This window comes from Aulonocara stuartgranti (genome assembly GCF_965226115.1).
Source record: "Aulonocara stuartgranti genome assembly, chromosome: 15".
Lineage (NCBI taxonomy): Eukaryota > Metazoa > Chordata > Actinopteri > Cichliformes > Cichlidae > Aulonocara > Aulonocara stuartgranti.
Genome location: NC_138951.1, coordinates 30,785,577 through 30,796,628, shown reverse-complemented (window position 1 = coordinate 30,796,628; position 11,052 = coordinate 30,785,577). Strand labels below are relative to the sequence as shown.

General features: G+C 39.6%; 1 long non-coding RNA gene across 3 annotated transcripts; it reads right to left on the bottom strand.

The window, feature by feature from the left end:
* Nucleotides 1-533: 533 nt before the first annotated feature.
* Nucleotides 534-10,423, bottom strand: LOC309688974. Of its 3 annotated transcripts, none has more exons than XR_014271217.1 (5): nt 9,856-10,423; nt 8,397-8,476; nt 2,302-2,358; nt 936-1,507; nt 534-879 (listed from the first exon to the last, which is right to left on the bottom strand). It is a non-coding gene; the product is annotated as an uncharacterized lncRNA (long non-coding RNA). The 3 variants fall into 3 exon arrangements; XR_014271218.1 differs by lacking the exon at nt 9,856-10,423 and adding an exon at nt 9,075-9,627; XR_014271219.1 differs by lacking the exon at nt 9,856-10,423 and having other exon boundaries at nt 8,397-9,057.
* Between the last annotated feature and the right edge of the window lie 629 nt (nt 10,424-11,052).

Genomic DNA, 11,052 nt, shown 5'->3' with positions numbered 1-11,052 from the left:
TTTGAAAAAGCTGACTAATGACTAAAGAAAATTCAGAGTCAGAAAACATCTGAATGAATATAAAAATTCATATTATTTTAATCACTAAAAAGTGGGGTCTTTTCTGCTGTTGAGATAAACTCCTGACTGAAAATACCATGTATTTCAATGGGTCAGCTAGAAGGTTATCCCTCTACTTGGATCCACACAGTTTAAAAAGTTTAGATCTCTGAGCTTTGGAAGACACACTGTTGGAAAGAGAACAACGATGGCAACGTTTTGAGCGTTTAATGATAGCTGTAGAGCAAACACTGTGCACACAGCAGCAGTTGAAACATAAGTTTTTAAGATTAATTTATTTATTAACCTTTATTTAACCAGGTTAATAACCAGGAAGATCCCATTGAGATTAAAAACCTCTTTTTCAAGGGAGACCTGGCCAAGATAGGCAGCAGCTCTCTTGGCAGAGTGACAGAGAGCTCATTAAGCAGGCGGTGTGAGCCTGGTTGCTATAGCAACTCCAGCCAGTGGCGGCACCACACACACACACACACACACACACACACACACACACACACACACACACACACACCCGTTTTTACTACCTGGTGGGACCACCTGACTGGGAGGGTGCTGGTGGGATCCACCTTTTCTACATGGTTTAGAAAATTGATTTTAATTGCTAAATTCATGTAAATTTTTTGTGAAGGGGAAAATCACTTGATATATTAAAAACACTCACATGAAAAAAATGACCTGAATTTTGCTATTTCTGTGGGGACCCTCCTATATTAAATGAGCAATTTTACTTTTTACCACAAATAATTAACATTTCCTACCATGTTAAACAGAACAGCTATAATACTACAGCAGCTATGGTGATAGTGTACCTCAAACACACTTAAATTTCTCAATCAAAACATTTTTTTTGTGTTTAAGCTCTTTATTTAAAACACAAGATATTTTGCATGGTAGCAAAATGTCATGCCATATATCCCATAACCTAATAAACAAAACAAAAACAAAAAACTGCAAATGGGACAGTGATTGTTTATTTCTAAACAAAAAATCCCAAGTATTCCATTTATCCAAATGTTTTATAATGTAAAAACAGCAATTCACATTATTATTTTGTCTTGTACTGACCTTCCTACAATCCATAATGAAATGAAAAGTGCCATTGTGCACAAATATGTAAAGTACTCAATTTAGTTTACACTGGGCCAGCCGTGGTTAAACTAAATATGAGCTTCAACATGAAACATGAAAAAACAGCACTCTGAAATGTGCAACTATGTGTTTTAAACCAAAACCAAAAGTCTTTTAGCACTCTGGTGCCTCAGTGCTCCAATTCTGTTTGTGACATAGACCTTAACTGCTTTCCACGTCCTTTGTTCAAGTTCTTTTGGTGAAGTTTCAATACACGCAATCCACCTTACCAGGAACTTTGCCACCTTCTAGGAACCTTTTCTCTTTTTTTCTACAGCAAGAGTCTCTGCTGCAGACCAGCCTCTCTTCTGTGAAGCTCCTGAGAACAAACAAAAGTATTAATAGTAATAATTAATTTTAATTGAAGGGGCCTGTGAGGTGAAGTGATATTTCTGATGCTAGTGATTTCGAGAGCATAGTGGTGAAACTAGTGTGAGGGACAGACAAGAAAATAGGAAACCGAACAAGTAAAATACAACATGTGAACAAGTGAAATAAAAAGTAGCCCCCATTTATTTTTGCCATTTCAGGGGAGATATTGTACTGCATGTACATATCTCAAAACTGACAAACTTCCCTGTATGGCAGGGGTGTCAAACTCCAGTCCTCGAGGGCTAGTATCCTGCTTGTTTTTGAGATATCCCTGCCCTACCTGCTGCCGATTACCTGGATCAGGTGTGCTTTGCCAATAAGAAGCTACAAGGGCAGGTTAGTTGGAAAACAAGCAGGACAGCGGCCCTCGAGGCCTGGAGTTCGACACCTGTGCTGTATGGTGTTATACAAATGCTGTAATAACTCAAACATACTTCCAGAGCTAAATAAAAACCTGTACAGTACCATAACAATCTTTTAACTGTGTTCAACAAATTCATCAACTGAAGATAAAATTGTTTCAGGCAACAGGGAACAATGAAATAATTAAACCGTCGCCTGCAAAAGAATTTGGACAGTTAGGCCAAGTTCTTTGTTTTTGAGTCACATGAAGAGGTTTAATTTTCTTTGCTGTGGACTTTTGGTTTGACTTCAAAAGCTGAATATCAGACAGCAGATTTAAATAAAATGTAAATAAAATATCACCCTAGCTCTTGAGGTGTACATTTGTTGTAACAATACCTTTCAAAGGAGTATCACCCTCTGACTCGGTCCACCATGTTGTTGTGATCAAAGGGCCTGTTTAAACAAAACAAAACATTAAATTCAAATGCATAAATCTGGTCATTTCAGAAGTGAAGTGTTTATTAAGTGTGTCATAAATTAACAAGGAGATGGAGTCAGGCCTAATACCAAGATGGCGGCCCGTGCATCACACTAGGTACAGTGTCTCTTCACATTTTACAAGTTTGCTGTATTATTCCTGCTTATTTTGGGTCTGTTCTTGTAGAACAGCTTCGCTTTTACATATTACACCCGACTAGAGGTTTTGGATTTAGGATTACACAACTTCGACTGTTTTATCAGCAACCTTTGACTCATCCCGGAAATAAGAAGAACACCGATGCTTTTGCAGGCTGCTCGGCCAGCCGGAAGTGCTCGAAGACGGCACAGAGACTGTAAACAAAGGCAAGGGAAACACAGAGGGCTAACAGTTAATCTAAGGCTAACACCTGGTGAATAAAATGAATGAGTTATGACTGTGGATCACTAACAACAGGACACTAATGGATTGTAATGTCATGATAATAATGGAAACAACTCTATCGAGCTAGTTGGACGCCACACTCTCCGGCGACTTCAGCTCAGCATTCAGTACAGTTATTCCCTCCAAACTCCATCATCAAGTCTGCAGATGATACTACGGTGATTGTCTCATCAGTGACAACGACGAGTCTGACTACAGGGAAGAAGTAAAGCACCTAGCTGTGTGCTGCTGACAATAACCTGCTTCTGAATACCAGCAAAACCAAAGAGCTCATTGTGGACTTCAGGAGGGAGAAAACAGACACCCATGTCCCCATCTACATAAATGGAACAGCTCTTGAACGGGCCTCCAGCTTCAAGCTCTTGGGGACCCACATCTGAGAATCTGTCCTGGTCAACTAACACCTCCAGCCTGGTCAAGAAGGCCCATCAGCGCCTCTTTTTGTTGAGGACACTGAAGAAGAATCACCTGTCTGCTGACATACTGCGTAACTTCCACCGCTGTGCGATAGAGAGCATCCTGACCAACTGTGTAACTGGTATAAGAATTGCGCTGTTGCTGACCGCAAGGTACTGCAGCGGGTAGTGAAAATGCATTACAGGAACTCCACCTCCTGCCACTGAGGATGTCCAAGAGAAGAGATGTCTATGTCAAGCACGCATCGTTCTCAGGGACTCCTCTCATCCTGCCAATAATAATAATAATAAATATAATGTTAGGCAATGATAAGAAAATGAAATATCGCGATAGAAAATGGGTAAAACGCGTTTTGTTGTTTTCATATGCATATGGCGGAAAAAGCATGGCGGCGACGGAGAATGAGAAGGGAGAAAGCGGATGGCTGAATGAATCAGATGAACCAGAATTGGTTTGTAAAAATGGTGCAATTTCAGTGGTGTGGAACTGGTTTGGCTTTCGTCCGTCAGATACACACCAGAGCACATTTTTTGGTAGAGCATGCAAATTGGCCGTCGTTATTACCGAACCAATTTTATGTCGTACATGGCGCTCAAAAATCTGTCCAAAATGTTTTAGTACGATTTTGCTAATCTACAGAGTCGCACCGCTTGATGGATTGTCAGAGCATTACGGCTACCGTCGTCAGGAGCCTCGTAACACGTACTGTGCTTCAACATAATATTACCACATTTTGTGTATAACCTCTTTTTAAGTTTTGTGGTTACTATACATGGTTGTGCTGAGTATATGTCGGCCAATTTCCACTGGAAATTAGTGATGGGATTTCCGGCTCTTTTTAGAGATCCGGCTCTTTCGGTTTGGCTCACTAAAAAGAGCCGGCTCTTTCGGCTCCGAACCAGCTCTTCAGGTTGTTTTGTTGCTTTAATTAATTTATTATTAACAATAATATAAAATTATGCACAAAAGGAATTACTAACGTAAAAAAAGGGGGTTTTATTTGTATATGTTTATATATAAATATATGCGGTGGCCCCTAGAGACAAAATACGTACAAACTCCAAAACACATTTCTAGCATGAACGGAACTTCCAAAGCAGAGCTACTAGATCACTTAAATTACACAATTGAAAGCATATGTGTATTGTTTGTGTATTTATACACAGGCACTCATATATATTCAAATAATTTAAAAAAAAAGTTCATTTACCTGTTACTACCACACACCAAATCCGGTCGTTGGTACTTGCTGGCTTGTGTAGCCACTAGGTAACAAAAGCTCAACACTACGCCCAGCATCCTGGAGCACTTCTGTTGTCTTTTGTATGTGTTTTGAGTTTTTATGTGCTTCTGAGTTTTTTGTACGCGTTTTGGAGTTTTTACGTGTTTTGGAGTTTGTACGTGTTTTTACGTGATTTGAAGTTTGTATGTGCTTTGTCTGTAGGGGCCACTGTAAATATACTTTTATTTTTTCACTCCACATAAAATGTAATAAATAAATCATATAATACAAAAATCAGCTATTCACATTTCAACTTTTAACTATTTAAATTTTCAGCTTTTTCCTTTTACAAATTTAAAGTGAAAACAACACAAAACACTGCAAACCACAACACAATTAAATATAAATTATAATATGAAAACAAAAAGAAGATGCATATTCTCTGTCATATGGACCTGCATGAATAAACTTTATGAATCCTTTATCATCTGCAACCGAAAATAGTTGTGGATGATTACTATACCTTTCTAATGTGACGTTGTTGTCCCTGGCTCTCTTTCTCTCTCTCTCCCTCTGGCTCTGTTCCTGTGCTACTGAGTGTAACTACCGCCCCTCCCCCCTCTGCCCAGCATAAAGCACAAGGCTCAGGTGCGAAGTGAAGCGAAAAAAAGTGCGAGAGAGAGAGAGAGAGAGAGAGAGAGGGTGAGAGAAAGAAAAAAAAAGGACGGGGGCCCCCCCACACCCTCTAGCAGATTATTACATGAAGGAACCTTTTAAAAAAACAAAAAACAAGCGCGTCCATGCTCACAGGTGTACACACGGGTGATCACACCCACAAACTACACCCTTTTTGGCTCCTACCTCAAAGCACACTGTGTTCTGTTGATCTTATGTGCTGCACAATAATGTTTAACATTTAGTATTTACTGTCATATTCCCATATATCATTGTGATGTTGTTTATTCTATTACTCTTGTTCTCTTCTGCTTGCTTTCTTTTTTCTTTCTCAGCAGGTGATCCAGGTGATTGATATATGCTTTTTTTTTTCTCTGCCCGTTCTGTTGGTTTTTGTCTTTTGCCCTTCTCCCCCGTCCCTCTTCTCAGCTGTTTCTCTTTCCCTCTTTCTTTCTCCCCTTCTTTCCCCCAGTCAAGTCTGTCCCGTATTCAGTAAGTAAAAATAAAATAAACAATAAAAGGTGAATCAAATGGACCATTACGGCAAGGCTGGGATGGTCAGTTTGGTAAAGTAAATCCGTTGGGCATCTTTCTTTGCCTTTAGACAACAAATTGTGGTCATAAATTTTTTGTACCAGGATTTGTTTGTGCAAAAAGAATCTCTGTGTACGTAAAAAAGATTTGTGTGTGGACATAGCCAAAAAATCTCTGCACTCAAGTTTCAACTTACAAGTACGAATTTTGACCCTATTTTTCTTCCTTTCAGCTGATTGGTCAATGTCATGTCAATCACAAATGGAACTATCCAATCAGAGAACAGATTGGCTGTCGGAGGGAAGCTTTTTTGAACTGCAGGTCCTTGAAGGGTAATACAGTTGAAGCTGGAGGATCTTTATATAAATATCCCATAATACTCATAAGGTCCTTTAACTTTTGGTAGCTGTTGAAAGCATACAGTTGTGGTATACCAGTCTTCAGAAACACCATTATTACTTTAGTATTACTTTAACACAAAATCAGGGTTGACCCGGGACCACTGCTATGAGTCACACTATGCAGCATAAAGGCAGTTTCACATCGGACGCAACATGCGCTGTGCTCACCGCTAACTAAGAGCGAAGGATCCAGAATTTGTTGCGCTGGCTGCTGAGCTCTGCTTGTATATTGTTTTTTAGCGACTGCTTTAGGTGTACTAAATGCGCCTGATCCTTGTCGTTTCAAAACATGTACCTCTCTGACTTTATCTCCTCTACGAGAGTTTATGTTGTATTATGTTCAAATGTTTAATAAAGACAATGCAGCTCTGCAGAAGGAAGAGCTGCAAACAGGGTCTGCAGCTGCATGAAAAACCCATGGTTCTGTCCATGTCACACGCCAGGCATGGAGAGCAGAAGCAGCTATTTTGTTTCAATAAAATTGCTGAGATGACAGTAGGTTGACCAGACTCCATGTTTCTACACAAATATAATTTTACTGGGCCTCATGCACGTGACCGTGGTCTACAGGCACGTGTCCACCGTGTAACATTAAAAAGCTATATGGATTTAAAACAAACATGAACTCATCAGAATAATTTAGAAGATAAACTGCCCAGAATCACTGCAATGGAATATGAAACATGCTAACAAGGTTAATGCGTGTTCGTATTCTGATCTTCAATCCCCCTTCACCACCTCCACCACTGCATACTTGAGCATTTCAATAAGACTTCAGGCTTTTAAAGTTAGTACAAATGTAATATAGGTCAAATTAAGCTACCATGAATAAACAACCAAACCAGTGTCATCCCTCAGTAAGCCTCCAGGCCACAGAGCTTCTTCTTCTTTCTTCTTAACCTTTATTTAACCAGGAATGTCCCGTTGAGATCAAAGACCTCTTTTTCAAGGGAGTCCTGGCCAAGAGGCAGCACATTTCAAGACAAATACATACGAACAAACAAAGTTAAAATTACACAAAACAATTACACATTATTGAGGCAGCCTGTAGGCCTTTGAGTTTAGTTTTAAAAACATTTAAAGACAACAATTCAGTTAGTTTCCAGTCTTTCTGTAACATGTTCCATGAAAAAGGCGCAGAGTGGACAAAGGCTTTCTTACCCAGCTCTGTGCGGACAAGGGGAACAGACAACAGCAGCTGATCATTTGAGCGCAAGGAGTAAGAACCACTATTTGTCCTTGTGACCAAAGTACAAATATAAGGAGGCAGCAATCCAAGCATAGCTTTGTAAATAAAAGTGTACCAATGCCCCTGTCTTCTAATGGCCAAAGAAGGCCATTTTACTCTTAAGTACAAATCACAGTGATGGGTCAGGTATTTACAATTGGTAATAAACCTCAAGGAAGCATGATACATCGTGTCCAACATTAGAAGACATGAAGAAGAAGCGTTCATATACAGAATGTCACCATAATCTAACACAGATAAAAAGGTTGCAGTGACAAGACGTTTTTTTACTGCAAAAGAAAAGCACTGTTTATTACGGAAGAAAAAACGAAGTTTAAGTCTCAGTTTCTTTACTAGTCTCTCTATATGTGGTTTAAAGGTGAAGGAGTCATCAATCCAGACACCAAGGTATTTATATTCATGAACTATCTCTATGACATTTCCTTCAAGGGTGGACACCACTGGAATAGGCTCCGGGACCTTCTTTGACTTGGAAAACAACATTAGCTTAGTCTTGTCAGCATTGAGAACTAATTTTAGCTGAATAAGTGAATGCTGGAAAGCAACAAAGGCTTTCTGTAAAGTTTCAATGGCCTGAGCAAGAGATGATCCATAACAGTAAATAACTGTGTCGTCAGCATAAAAATGCAAATTTGTGTCTGAGACATTTTGACCCAAGTCATTGATATATAAAAGGAACAGAAGGGGACCCAAAACTGAGCCCTGTGGCACCCCCTTGTGGACAGCAACAAATTTAGAACAAAGACCTTCAAGTTTAATGCACTGGGTTCTATTTTTCAGATAATTTGAGAACCACGCTAATGCATGTTCTGACAATCCAAGGCTGAGCAGTCTGTTTTTTAGGACTGCATGATCAACAGTGTCAAAAGCTTTTGAGAGGTCAATAAAGAGTGACGCACAGTACAATTTCTTATCAAGTGCCACAATAATATCAATCTAATCAATATTAGCTAACCACACACCATGTATGAAAAATATTGCAGTTAAAAACTCATAAAAAGCTAAAATATATCTCTGAAACGTCTCTGCATCTATTGAGAGCAGCAATATTAAAGTTTTGAGAGGACTTACCTGGTTTCCATCATGTAATCAGTCTCTGCAGAAATTAAAATTGCTTTGCTCCATCCAACATGGCTCCTCGTGCTGAGTGTCTGTGGGGGAGGGGATAAACTGATAGGTAACGTGGGGACCGCAAAATTCAGGAAGTGTGTAACCTTTGCAAACAAGATTCTTTCCTCCTGCTGAGGCACACACTTTATGGGGGGATGGGCATGGTCATCATGGGGACCAGAAAAGTCTGGAAATGTCAGCTTACTCTCATCTGCACACATTTGTTTCATGTAGGCTTGCTTTTGTTACACTGTTGATTGTTTTTGTGTATTTTTCATATTTCTTGTTGATCAAAAATATATTATTAAAAAAAATCCAAATAAGGAAAATGGATCACTTATTTATAAAACAGCAGTTTAAGCACAGGCATATGTACTTCTTCAGCAATCACCGGGCTTTTTAGATGCTAATCTAAATAGTGACAGATTTCAGTCTGGGTTTAAACCACATCATAGTACTAAAACGGCTCTGCTGAGAGTTGTTAATGACCTTTTAATTGCAGATTTATGGAGCCCTGAGTTCTTGGTTTTACTGAATTTGTCTTCAGCCTTTGATGTGGTGGACCACAGCATTCTGCTAACAAGACTAGAATATTTAGTAGGCATTAAAAGAAGCGCCCCTGAATGGTTTAAATTGTACCTTTTGGATAGGTCCTTTTGTCATGGTCCTGGGTCCAAATGCGAGACTCAGACCCTAAATTTAAACTCAGAACGTCAGCTTTATTGCTGGAGAAAACAAACTGGGAACTGAACAAAGAATACTGGTGACAGAGAACAGAGACACACAGGAATAATCTGATGATACGGAGCAAGGGCAAACACAGGGCTAATATACACAGGTAGGAAGTAGGAAGTAATCAGGGAATGGAAGACAGGAGGGAGACACAGCTGGGAGAGATCAGGGCTAACGAGACAGAGGGAGCGAAGCTAGACACACTAACATAAGACACAGACCTTCACAACAAAACAGGAAACAAGAAACCACACTTTACTAAGACACGGATTAGACAGAGAGACGGACTTGACACTGAACAAAACCTACTAATATAATGATAAACACAGTATCACAAAGTAAACAGCATATAAATCCTAATCCCGAGAAATACCAAAAACATAAGAACTAATCCCTTAAAAAGAATAACCGAAACATAGCTTATAATAATAATCAATAAAGCACCAGAGAAAGAAGACAGTCCATCATTCAAAAATAAACCAAAACATGAGAACTCAAAATGCTGGGTCGAACCAACCCAGAACCATGACAGTACGTGTTTCCTGTTTTACTTTGAAGGTCCCTGTATGATGTCAGTGCGTTCTGTTTACGTTTCCCCTGCCTCATCAGCTGTGATGTCTCCCAGGTGTGTTCCCCTCCTGTTTCCCATCCCCTGATTCCTGGTGTGTGTATTTATACTGTGTGTTACCTCGTCCTCGTTGCTGATTCGTCTGCGTTTTTCCCCTCCGTCGTTCAGAGTGGTTTTCGCCACATCTCCCTGCATCTTCTTTTGTGTCTCTAGGTTTCAGGTTTGTTTTCTATGCTTAGTTTTCCCAGTTTACTCGGTTCTGTTTTTCGCCACTCTCACCTTTTGTTGTATGAGCACGCTCCACCAATAAAGCTTCCTCACGTCAGGTGTGCCACATCTTGGGTCCTTAATATTTTCATACGGCTCACCTCGCGAACCGTGACACCTTTTCTGTTACGATGAGGAGCTACTCTTCTTCTGTTACCCCTTTTCGTTGTGGTGTGCCCCAGTAATCTGTTCTGTACAATTTTCTCATTGTACATGCTACCCTTGGTCTCTATATTTGAGAAATATAACGTTTCTTTTCATTTTTATGCTGGTGATATTGAAATCTATTTTTGTCTGACTGACAATACTTCACTACACTGCTTTCTTGATTGTATGAGGGAGGTCAAAGGCTGGTTATCGAGTAACTCCCTAACTAAAAAGATAACGGAAATTATTGTCTTTGTTAGCCACATGCCGTGGGGACAATTAGCTGATATATTTGGGCCCTTTGCTACCTCCCTCTCTGATACAGTATGTAACATAGGTGTTCTTTTGGACAGTTTCTTTAAACTTGTTAAACAAGTGTCCTCTGTAGTACAGTCTAGCTTTTACCAACTACGACAAATCTCTAAGGCTAAGCATTGCATACCGCAAATGGATCTTGAAAAACGTATCCATGCCTTTGTTACTTAAAGATTAGACTACCGCAACTCCCTTTACCTGGGCCTCCAATCTGCCCTTCTTCCTAAACTACAACTTGTCCAAAATGCAGCGGCACGCCTTTTAACTGGTACTAGAAATGGCTGACTTTAATGGCTGCCCATTAAATATTGGATTGATTTTAAGATTTTATTGCTTATATTCAAAATCATAAATAATATTGCGCCTTGCTATTTAACTGAACTTCTCAGCCTGTATACTTCTAGGAGAGCACTTCAATCATCGAGTCAAATGCTCTTGGTGCAACCTTATGTCCTGGCTAAAAAAACAGAGGTGATCGTGCCTTTGACATTGCTGCACCTAATATCTGGAACAGTCTTCCAGCTGATATTCACGTGTCGGAATCTATTCAGTCTTTTAAAACACGGTTGAAAACGTATTTATTTGATC